The 12,937-nt window shown below is 48.3% G+C and overlaps 1 protein-coding gene across 2 annotated transcripts in view; it reads left to right on the top strand.

The window, feature by feature from the left end:
• Positions 1 to 12,937, top strand: part of LOC144780850 (putative N-acetylated-alpha-linked acidic dipeptidase) — a 375,697-nt gene that overhangs the window by 52,578 nt on the left and 310,182 nt on the right. The gene's annotated exons all lie outside the window — the stretch shown is intronic.

The following is a 12,937-nucleotide window of genomic DNA, read 5'->3' as shown; positions in this document are numbered from 1 at the left end:
AACATGTGAGCTGAGCTCACCCCCAAATCAAGCAGCTGCTGTAAATGTCCTTTTCTAGGGTGCTTTACCTCCACTTTCTGCTTTTCTCTTTCCCTGTTTCCACTGATCTGGATCGAAGCTGTACGACTTTGAGCACGTTCGACACAGTCATGCAGTGCCAAAGTGCTGTGCTCATCACATACATACTGGTGATTGGTGTATACATGAGTGGAGTTAGCTGTAAGTCCCTAAGACATATACCCGGGGCATGCATCTCAGATGCCCATCTGTGGGCATGCTGCACTGGTTGTGCCATCCACGGTGGCAGCTCATCGATTGTGCCACAGATTTGCCCTGGTAGTGCCTGAGTGTACGGGTTACTGTTACTCAGTATGTCATTTAAAAGGTTAATTGCACAGTTTCTGCTTGTCTCCTGCTATCTCGGACTTCTCCCTGGGGTCAGGGTGCAGTGTTGGGAAGATGTTGGGCAAGTGCATGTATGCGTTACCACCAAGGGTCGTGAATGGCACCTGGTGGTGCGTTCGGTCCAATGGGGCGTGTTTCTTGGAGTTGAGAAGTTTGAGGAAATTCTTGCATCTATTGCCGAAGGATTGTCACAGGATCATAGTCCACACTACTGTGACATTTCGGCTGGAGTACACAAACAGGCTTTACCTTGGGCTGCCTGCCTATCTGATTAATATATTACAGAGGGTACAGAATGCAGCAACAAGATTAATGTGTCGAGTCCCGCTCCGTCACCACATCTCTCCGCACATCAGACAGCTTCACTGGCAACATGTAGCTAAAAGGATAGAGTTTAAGTCCCTGACTCTGGCCTTTCGGGCTTTGTAAGATAGCCGCCTGGGCTATCTTAAGCGTAGGCTCTGGCTATACCAACAAGAACGAACACTAAGATCTAACTCCCAGCACCTGCTCTGTGTGCCGCGTTTTGCTAAGTTCCGCATGGGAGGCAGGTCGTTCACAGTGGGGACGGCCAGACTGTGGTACTCCCTCCCTTCCCATATGCACCTGATCAAGTCCGGACACGAGTTCAGAAAGAGCCTGAAGACTTCACTCTTCAGTCAATGCTAGTGCCTCGGTTGGACCTCCCTCACCTGCTGTTGACTGCGACCTCTGCTTGAGGTTGCTGTTGCGCTCTACAAATGCTATTATTATCATTTTTATTCTCGCATTGGATTAGCATGGGGGTTGTAGAGAAAAACTATGAAGCAGTGTTTCCTAAGGGCAGAGTAGTTGCAGTATAGTGCTTGGTATCGATGTGCTTGTGATGGCGAATCCTCTCCGGTAGTGTGAGTGGACTCGACATTACGCGTGGGGAGTGTCACTGTGGGCATTTTGATTCTGGTGGCTCTGTGTGCCTGTCTGCCAGTCACCACTTCACATCTGGGTGTTGGGGGACAGGTACATCTGTGCATTCCACATTGAAGGCCATGAACTAGGGGCTCAAGGGAAACTGCGGACCTCTGACTCTGAGGGTCCTTTCTGGCTCAGTTACGTAGGGGTGGAATAGGCACCTGCATTCCAAGGGGCAGCGTCTTGGCCCCACTAAAGATAGTGATCAAACTTTCCGGGGTAGGATGGCAGACAGAACAACATTTAGATACAACCTGTGCATTTCAAAGGTGGCCTTTTAAAATGACAGTATCTTCAAAGGCAAATGTGGGTTTAACTACTGGAGCTCTGGACTCCAAAAGTAGAGACACTTTTGAGTTTGGCACCATACTACGCTGGCTCGATGCTGTGACATTGACATGAGGAATCATTAGGGCAGGAGGGAATGCAACTGGACTATCTGCAGACTCATGGTGGCCCGGAGTTTGTCGCACTCTGAGAAGGGGACTATCACTTGGTGGATTTTGCCTGGACGTTGCAGGCCTGCAGCTAAGTGCCGGCTGTCATGGCCTGGGTCCGTAAGTACTCTTCAAAGACCAGTTGGCTTCTTATCCATGAGATCACTGTCTTCATGAGATCGTAAGGACCACAAGGGGTGCAGAGGAGACGGGTGTAAGTGATCGTATTTGTGGCAAGGACTGTCCTGACATTCACCATCATCACACCGTGTAGCGGAGTGTGCGCGTAATGATCAGTAGCCACCTGATGTCCAGAGACGTGAGGAGATTGAGGAGTGTGGGGGAGCTTGCAGAGTTCCTAGGGACCCGTGCTTGCAAACAGGAGACCTGTTTCTAGCTTGTGCTCCAGAGTGTGTGGTGTCCAAGGGGTCTCAAGGAAACCTAAGCCTGTCTTCAGCCTCCAGATCGGGATGATGACAGCGCCTGACATTGTGGCCTCTCTCCGAGGTCATTGGCTCCCACTCCCTGGACTCATGCCACAAGGTGCTTTGTTGTGGAGAACACTGTGATGAGGCCCGGGGGGTTTAGTGTGCCTTGTGCGCACTTGCAGCTTCCTGTCGAGGGCTATGGCAGGTCACACATCTGCTTGAGAGTAAAATATTTCTCCAGACTTAGAAGCGTGCCAGCTTCCTGGGTCACAACCTTTTGTCTACGGGGGATCACTCATGCAGGTGCCGTTGGGCGCATGAAGGTCTAATCCGGATGGACGAAACTAAGTAACTGTTTCTTTCCATGTTAGGTGGCTCTGAGTGTCTAGTCAAAGGGGCACCAGCAGGGGCAACATGTATCATTGGCTGGTGTAGTTAAATGACTGAAGGACTGGGTCACGAGGCGCAGTCAAATTCCGGTGACTGTTTGACCTTTCTGCTAATGGGAAAGTTCGACAATTACATATAACTGTAAAGTGTATATATAATGTGTGATCTGTTTTGATTTCAATGGAGAAATTTGACAATCACAAATAACTGTAAAATATATATGCAATATGTATTTCATTTTGATTTCAGTGGGTGTGTAATACAAAGACAAGTGTTTTATACATACGGTGTGGAGTCTTTTTGTGGTATACGCAGTGTGTTTCGGGGGTGGTATTGTGCCAATACTTTACTCTCGATCCCTGTGGATAAGACTGACTGCTCAGTGCCAAGCTACCAGAGGGTGAGCACAAGTTATCGGCCAAGTGTATTGTACTCAACCTATCAGGGACAGTGGAATCTGACAGGCTCCGATGTGTTCCAACTAGCCCGGAACCGCTGGGTCTAACAGCAGCATTTGTTCTTACAAGCAACGTGGCAAGAATGACTCCTCTCCCACTGACAAATGCGAGAATAGGGGAAAACAACATCTCAGAACTCAAATGAAGAACTCCTACAAAGATGCGTATAGAAAACTTTTCCCTATATTACACCATATGGAGATTGTCACGATGACTCCATCATCTCCCAATGGCATAGGGAATTAAAAAATGTTTGTTAAATTTGGAGGAAAAAAACATAGAAATATTTTTATATTAAATATTATTATAAATTAATTTTATATATTTATTTTAAATGTAGACCACAAGAAAAAAATGCTTCAGCATCGCTAACTAAATTTGAATTAAAAGTTAGAATCATTTAAATATATTAAATTGAAGTAAAAATATTTTCCTAGAGTTTAAATGAAAAAAATAGCTCCTAAAGTAACAATTACTTTTCTATAATAGGCATTACTAATTATTAATAGTGATGAATAGAATTAATTAAATGTAATTATATTTTATTAAAACCTAATCTGATATTACTATTTAAAATAAAAAAGTACTAAAATATTTAAAATAAAATAAATGTATTTTCATTTTTATATTCATCTTAACATTAACTTATATCTATATATATCCTTAACTATTTTAAATATTACATTTAATTAAAAAAAATTACTATGGGGTTTTATTTTTAGTCCCTACCACTATTATTTTCTTTAGGAGGTTGCTGCAGTACCACTGGTTGGCCATTGGTGGTGCTGGACTCATTCCAGCTCTGTGCTGCAGTCCTTTACTTTACTCCTGTTGTGGGGCCCTTTATGACTGTAGTAACTTTAGAATTAATGTTCTTTTATGTTTGCTCTGTTGCCTCACTTCCGCCTCCGCTGCTTCCGGCTGCGGGCTTGCTTCACGTGCCCAGGTTCCGGAGGCTGGGCTTCACGTGCCCAGGTTCAGCAGGCTGGGCTTCACGTGCCCAGGTTCCGGAGGCTGGGCTTCACGTGCCCAGGTTCAGCAGGCTGGGCTTCACGTGCCCAGCTTCAACAGGCTGGGCTTCACGTGCCCAGGTTCAGGAGGCTGGGTGTATCTTTCAGTTTAGACACTTCATTGGCTTCAGAAGAGAAGGGTTGGTAAAGTCCATGTTCTCCATTCACCTGTCTAATCTGATGCTTCAAAGCACCAGTCAGCAGGAAGCAAGGGTCACATTTATCTTCAACTGCACAATAAATCCAGAGGTTTCATCAGACATCCATGAGAATTATCTTTAAGAAGCTACGTGCTCTCGAAGGCAATCCAGGTTACAAGCTCAAAATCATTTGAGATGCCGTATTCATTTATGCCTCTACGTGCTAGCTTTAGCAATCTTGCATTTTAATCTGCTGGAGCTCTGGGCAGGTCTTACCATTTATCTGAGTTTAACCTTTTTTAGTTGCCTGAGAGGTAAAGGGGAGTTAATATCAAACAAACAATTCAGTTTGCAGTGCCGTCCTCTCGGCCACACATTAAGGACCAGGAACCAGTAAGTAAGGGTAAGTAGGATTTATTACAAGTTAAGAGCCAAACGGATGTATAGAAATCTCAAAATCATATTGCAAAGATACAAAATCACCACATGCATGCCTATAAAAGGGGGTCTGAGTTTGTGGAGACCAAGTGGGATGATGCGGGCTGTTATAGTCTGGATAATTTTATTACCCCTCCCCCCGAGATGCTACGAAAGATCTGTAGCTCTATAAAGTCAGGGTCTCCGAGGGACCCCGCCTCGCCCAAATTGCTCATAGAAAGCCTTGATATGCTTGAGCCCTATATTAGTCATCTTTTAGACGTATCACTTAGGACCCATACGGTGCCGGATGGCTGGAAGCAGGCGGTGGTACTTCCCCTCCAGAAAAACCCCAATATTAGTTTGGAGAAACTGGATAACCTCCGCCCCATCTCGCTGCTGCCCTATATGGCCAAAGTGGCAGAGAAGGCCGTTAATTCTCAACTGATGGCCTATGTGGAGGAAGCCAATTTGCTTCATCCTACTCAGTTTGGGTTTAGATCACTCCACTCAACAGAGTCAGCTCTGCTTATGGCCGTTGAGACTATCAGACAGGGAGTGGATGAGGGACAGACTATGGCCCTCATCCTCCTGGACCTGAGCGCCGCCTTTGACACTGTAGCACATTCCACTTTGCTGCAGTGTCTGAATAGGGGCGGTGTCTCAGGCGCGGCATTGAAGTGGATTCAATCCTTCCTGACAAATCTCAGATTCCAGGTTAGACAGGGTGAATACTATTCTAAAGCGATTAATTTGGATCAGGGTGTGCCCCAGGGTTCGGCCCTGAGTCCGACCGTGTTTAATCTCTATGTTTCCCCAGTGGCAAGCAGAGTCGAGGGCTACGGAATGCGAATTGTGTCATACGCCGATGACACAGAGCTGGTCATCTCACTGTCACGGGCACCTGATCTTGCGGCACCCAACTTCAGAGCCTGCATGCAGGAGCTTGCCTCCTGGATGACTAACAACTGCCTGAAGTTGAATGGTAGCAAGACAGAGGTGCTCGTGGGGGGGGGGGGCGTCTGTATGGTCATCTGCATGGTGGCCTCCTTGTTTAGGACCGGTCCCCACGCCGTGTCAACAGGCAAAGAACTTGGGCGTCTGGATTTATTCGGACCTCAGATTAGTCGAGTCGTTGGGGCGTGTTTTGGGGTATTGAAAGGTCTATGCAAAATCATGTATCTTCTCCCTACTGATGCCAGACGGACGCTGGTGCATGCCCTTGTCACCTCACGATTGGACTATGGCAATATGTTGTACCTAGGTGCTACGGTGAGGAGCTTAGACCGTTTGCAGGTGGTGCAAAATGCTGCAGCACGGCTGATCTTGAGGCTCCCCAGAAGAGCTGCCTCGAAGACTGCCTTGGAGGCTATGCACTGGCTTCCAGTCAGGAAAAGAATTCTGTTTAAGGCCTTATGTACGTGTCATCGTATTATTGGAGGCAAAGGACCCAGGCCCATGCAAAGCCTGATTACTTCCTACAGGCCTGGTCGATCGCTTAGATCTACCGGTACTGGCCTGTTAGTGATCCCAAAAGTCAAAAAGGCTCGCATGGGTGGCAGATCTTTCCGGCTCCTGGCAGCGAGGAGCTGGAACAAACTCCCGCTTGAGCTCCGTCTGGAACCTTTGGAGGTTAGGTTCAGAGGAAAGCTCAAAACACATCTGTTCCTTCAATAATTGGGGCGCTTGGAGCTCAGTTGGGGGCGTGCTGCTTTCACTCACTACAGCGCGGGGACACGCCGGTGTGCGTAACCAGGCGCTCTATAAGATTCCATATTATTATTATTATTATTATAATCGATTTATATCTCAGCGGACGGGATATCCATCCCCATTGCGATGGAGAAACCCGGCCTCCGAGATCCAAATCAGGCTCTAGGTCTTAGCAGCATAAAGCATACAAGAAATACAAGGAATTCATTTGCAGCGATACCGAGGATAGGAAATAGGATTTGATGATCCATGTACAGATTTCCATCCTCCTGTCTGTGCATCAATAAATCTAAAGTTGCCTAAACTAATCCTAATCTAAAGTTAAGAAACAGGGGAAACCTAGTTAAATCAGGAATAGCGGGAAGGCGTCAGTAAAGTGGACGCTTCAGTAAAAAACCTCTAGAGCGAGGCAATGCATAGTATAAAGTCACACAAAAAGAGTAAATAAAACAGAGAGGTTTGGGTAGTGTTGTGTGAGCTTGTAATGAAGGATCCTCTGTGGCTCCTGATGGAGTTTGTAGAACTGACATAAGCATTAGTGCACAGTGAAGTAAATGCAGGTTTAGAATGTAGAGTTCACAGTTACACGCACGCAGAAGAATAAAGGCGTGTTAGATTAAGCTCTGTGTGTGTTGTAGTCATTGGAGAGTACCCAGGCTGGGGAGGACGCTGCTACTTGTAACGAGATCAGGCATAAGTAACCCAAAGATCGACGGTGCTCTCCCAGAGAATTTTCTGTGGTCCAGCAAACTGCTTGTGCGTTCCACATGTGCCTCCGTCAAAGTGCGGAATCGACGTTTGGAGTATGTGGAGTCAAAGCACAGACCCAGTTCCATGGAAAGCATTTGCAGCTAATGAAAGCTTCACTCTGAAGTCTACACATCAGTGGCCGAGTACCTGCTGGGAAGGCCGCACAAGGAGGCGCTGCGCTACTACACAAATCAAAGCCACACTTTCACATGGAGTGATAACGCTGGGAGGCAGAGATCAACAAGGTGTCAGACAGCCCAAAGAGACGCTTCAAGACAAAGCGATACAAAAAACGGTAGCCTACTTACCAGTGCTGAGTAAAGACATTCATCGTACCACAGCGCTTCAGGGAGTGAAAGTAGCAGAGGTTGTGTTGCAGAGCCTCCCATATCCATAGCTGCACACCGTCAGAGCTGCAGAAGTGCAGAAAGCCGAGAGCGGTGAGTGGAATCGTGATGTTTGCTTTGGAGACCAAGAAAGGGGTCCAGTTTTGTGTCATTATCAAAGATCATCCGAGGCTAGCATGTCGCAAGGCATCATAGCAGGTTTTCATAAATAAGATCAAGTAGCGTTGGAGAGAACTATACTCTCCACGTCAGTAAGTTCCACCAACGGTTGCAATGCTGCCTTCTTGACATCGCGATCACCATTCGATTCTGCCAAAAAGTTGGATATTGACAACGGATAGACTCCCTGGATAGATCGATATGATTGAAGAAGAAGATGACAAGAAGATTATCGAGTAACTTATGAATCGTGCTGATGAAGGTGTAAAAGAAGTCACTGAAAAGAAAATGCAGGGAGCTGACGAAATGACATGCAGTCAAATCAAAGCAGCCTTGAATCTCAAATTCAATCCAAAGCCAAATGTAGATTACGAAAGTTACAATTTCAGTGAAAAACAACAGAAAGTTGGTGACACCATTGGCAACTTGTTGAGAGACTGGATATACTTATCAAAGACAGTGAGTTCAATTGATTTAATGATGAGGTAGCTCTACACCTCAGAGTGACTGACGGATGCATGTCAGATTCATGCAGATGACGGATGCTGAGAGAAACTCTTAGGTGTCGATTCCGATCCGGTAAAATCCCCGTCCGTACGATTCGTATCCGGAGCCGTTTCCGTACGACTCGTACGGACGCCGTACGACCGGACGATTCCGATCCCGATCGGCCGACCTGGACGCGATTCGTACGGTACACGTCGATTCGTACGGAAAAGCGCACGATCACCTACACACCGTACGGCACGTACCCCCCATGATCGCAGGGGTACGCGCCGTACCCCTGTGATCATGCGGGGTACATGCCGTACACCCAGCGTACATGGGGTACGTGCCGTACACCCACCGTACATGGGGTACGCTGCGTACCCCATGTACGCTGGGTGTACGGCACGTACCCCGCATGATCACAGGGGTACGGCGCGTACCCCTGCGATCATGGGGGGTACGTGCCGTACCCGGGGGGGGCGTTCCGTACCTGTTTCGGCGCGAACTCTGCGTTTACGACTGTTTTCGGCTCCCGTAGGAAAAGGGTCGTACGGCGCGTACCCGACACGAATCGTACTTGCTGGGTCGTAAAAACCAGCCGCGAACCGTAGTGATGTTGCGTACAGCCGGTTCCGAGTGAAACTCGTACGGAGATTTGAGTCGTACGGAGTCCTGTACGACTCGTACGGAGTTTGGCACATGGTACGGATCGTACTTCGTCGTACGTACGGGACGTCTACGGGTACGATTCGTATGGGGAAAAAACTCTCCGTACGACGATTCGGAGCGCATTTTACCGGATCGGAATCGACCCCTTAGTCTGGAGCGAGGTCTCATGGCTGCCAAGCTAAAGAGCACACAGACAAACTGCTGACATGGAGGCCGGAGATGCCCAGAAGGAATCAATCATGAGTGTGAGCAATAAGCCAAAGCACAAGGCCAAAGGACACTTAGGAGCCGATTCTGATCCTGGATTTTTATTTTCCATACAAATAGGATTTGTATTTTTTTCATACAAATTGTAAAAGTCCCTTCCAACCCGTGTAGTACGATTCGTATGGGAAAAATACATACAGATCGGCCCGATCCTTACAAATCGGATCGGGAAAAGCTGTACGACACGGACTTGTAAAAAAGACCATACAATTTGTAAAAAGGCTGTCCAACCCGTCAAGTACGATTGGTACCGGGTTGTCAGCATACAATTTGTAAGGAAAATGGCCTGTATACGGGGAATGACTCGTACCGGGCAACAAAGCGAACTCCTATACGCCTCGTACCTTGGTATGACTCGTTCTGGGGATACGACTCATACCGGGGTACGGGTCGTATAGGGGTATGAGGCGTACAGGGGTCCCCCCACATGCGAGGCGTGTGTATGGTGCGTACCCCAACATCGTGCATGTACACAAAGTACATACGTGATTTTAGGGGTACGGTGCGACATAAAGTGATTTTGGGGTACTGGTCGTGTACGCACCGTACAAGCACGTACCCCAAAATCACGTATGTACGCACCGTACCCCAAAATCATATACGTACGCACTGTACCACAAAATCACGTACGTACGCACCGTACCCCAAAATCACGTATGTACGCACCGTACCCCAAAGTCAAGTACGTACGCACTGTACCCCAAAATCGCGTACGTACGCACCGTACCCCAAAATCACGTATGTACGCACCGTACCCCAAAATCACGTACGTACGCACCGTACCCCAAAATTGTGTTTTTGGGGTACGGTACGTACATACGCGTTGTTGGGGTACGGTGCGCACATACATGATTTTGGGGTACAGTGCGTACGTACGCGATTTTGGGGTACGGTGCGTACATACGTGATTTTGGGGTACGGTGCGTACATACACGATTTTGGGGTACGGTGCGTACATACGCGATTTTGGGGTACGGTGCATACGTACGCGATTTTGGGGTACGGCGCGTACGTACGCGATTTTGGGGTACGGTGCGTACATACGTGATTTTGGGGTACGGTGCGTACATACGTGATTTTGGGGTACGGTGCTTGTACGGTGCGTACACGACCAGTACCCCTTCATCCTGTTTGTACGCACCGTACCCCACTTTCCGTGCCATCCGTACGCACCATACCCCTGTATTCATGGGGTGTACGACGCGTACATGAGGGGGTCTGTCTCGTGCTGTTTTAGGGGCGTACAAGGTTTTTCCAGCACTTTTTGGCTCTTGTAAAAAAAAGAGCTGTATGGAGTGCCGTTTGTACGAATCGTACTTGCCGGGTTGTAAACTGCTGCCGGGAATACATGGGAACGTCGTGTACAGAGCAATCCGAATCGGAATCTCTTGTATATACGAGTTGTATGGTCTTTTTTACAATTTGTATGGAGTGCGTCTATTTGTACGGATCGTACTTCCTAGGTTGTAGGGGCCTCCTTACAAGTACGAGTTGTATGGGGAAAACACTCCATACCACGATTTGTACAGCGTTTTTCCAGGATCGGAATCGGCCCCTTAGTGAATTTGCCACAAAAAAAGAAGTTGTGCTTCAGAATAGACTTTCATTTCCACACAAAGGTACATATCCCTCCATTAGGCAGTTCTACAAAGGCTCTGGAAAAGAGAACAATTTTGTGATGGTGTGCAAGACAAAGGAAAAAATAAGTGCGTCATGGCGCAAAGATAAAATGGCCGCTCGAACATACCAGAAGCGACTTTGTTGCACGCCCATAAGGCCAAGCAACCAGATCAGCTGAGACAAATTGACGCCAAACGAAGTCAATGGAAATCCAAATCTTCATCAAACTGCCTTTCGTATCAATACCAAGTGAAAGTGAAGCACATGGTTGTGCTATGTTGATGTTTACCTCAGAGAAGCATGCAGATGTTGGACTGGCCACCTGTGAGGAAACTATGTCACGGAATACACTGTTGACCATAACAGTGTGCCCAACCGCCCTCCTTGGACAGACCGGGAAGTCTTCAATAACTGCTATTCAAAGTAAACAAAGTGTGTTTCCAAATAAATCAAGCTTTATCAATCCAAACAGGACTATTCATTTTTTAATCTTCAATGAATATTCAATCGTTTCCACTGTTATATCACAGTTAGATTTTCATTTATGTTGTATTGTTTATAATCATATGTTTAAGATCCATAAGGTTTCTTGAATTCAAAGTTCAATCCCTATGCATTTCGTCCCAGAGCACTTCTTCAGGGGAAATGCATTTGATCTATGATAAAAAGTAAAAGGAGGGTATAAGTGATAAGGAAGTAGACTACATGGGGTTGACGGGGGGAGAGAGTTTGGGTATATACAACAGTTATACATGCACATTAATGGTCGTGCTCTATGCCCCCTTTGATTCTGTGTCCCGTGTTTTCCTGCTGTTGTCCCCTCTGATTCTGTGCTCCGCTTGCTGACTTCCGTGCTCCCTCGATCCCTGCCCCTGCCCGTCTCCTTCCCACGGTCGCTCTGCTCCGCTTACCTGCCCCCATCCCCGTCGCTGCTTTCCCTGCGGACCCGCCCCCTCCGCACCCATTCGCTGCCCCTACAAATACACCTCCCGCTTCCCAACTGCTCCTACCTCCCCTCCTCCCCATATATGGTGACCACGTGCAGCAGGCACGCCTAAGGCAAGCCCGTCTGCACCCATTCGCGCCTGGACCGCGCCCAGCACCAGAACCCCTGCCTCCTGCACCAGCCACGAAGTCTGCCTCCGATACGACGCCAACACCCTTGCCCCTCTCAACCCAGGAACGACCTACACCTGCTGCAAGGCCTCCCCGAAGCGCACCCACCTGCCTGAATTGCAGATTCTCCTGCCTTGAAGGCACCGAGACATCCGCCACGACAGAACCCAACCGACTTAGATGCATCCTGATCAACTCCCGCTCCGCACACAAACACGCCATCGAGCTCTGGGACCTACTCGACACTACATCCCGGGACGTCGCCTTCCTGACCGAGACCTGGATGAACGAAGCCTCCTCGCTAGACATCGCGATAGCCATCCCCAACGGGTACAAGATCACCCGCAGAGACCACACCAACGGGGCCGGCGGAGGAATCGCCATCTTCCATAAAAACACCATCAGGGTCTCAACAAACACCAACGACACCCTCAGCACCGCGGAACACATGCCCTTCCAAATCCACACGGACCCGAAGACCACCCTAAGAGGCACCCTTGTCTACAGGCCACCAGTACCCCTGCCTCAATTCTGCAACTCCATCGCCGACCTCATCAGCACGCACGCGCTGACCTCCACCGACAACATCCTCCTCGGAGACCTGAACTATCATCTGGAGAACAACAACGACAACAACTCCTGTACCCTGATCGACAACCTCGCCAACCTCGAACTAAAACAGCTCATCATGACGCCGACCCACATCGCCGCGATACAAAAGGGGATGATGGACGGAGCGTTTGAGCAAATCAAGCACTCACCCCCAGTCAACTGATCTGGGTTTAATACATCGCCATTCTTTAGCCCACTCAGCCACCCCAGTTCAGACATGGCCATATGCAAATCAGTCTGACCCTGTGCCTCATGGGAACAGTCCAACCCGGACGGCCAAGCCATGTCTTCCCTGGACCGGAAACAAGCCTCCTGGGACCGGTTTTGGATTCATAATCCTCATCAGCCAGGCTATCTTGAATCCAGTGGCCAAGTGAGCAAGGGACTCACGTCTGAGCATACCCTGCCACACTTAGGGCGAACAAAGCGATAAAAAAGGGGATGATCGCCGGTCACATTCTTGATGCCATCTTCTCCTCAAGCCCCAACGTCACCTTCAGCCACGCCTTTGAACTCACCTGGACAGACCACCACTGCATCCACTTCTCCTTTCGAAAAC

This window comes from Lissotriton helveticus, chromosome 9 (genome assembly GCF_964261635.1).
Source record: "Lissotriton helveticus chromosome 9, aLisHel1.1, whole genome shotgun sequence".
NCBI classification, from domain to species: Eukaryota; Metazoa; Chordata; class Amphibia; order Caudata; family Salamandridae; genus Lissotriton; species Lissotriton helveticus.
This window is presented reverse-complemented; position numbering and strand designations above follow the sequence as displayed.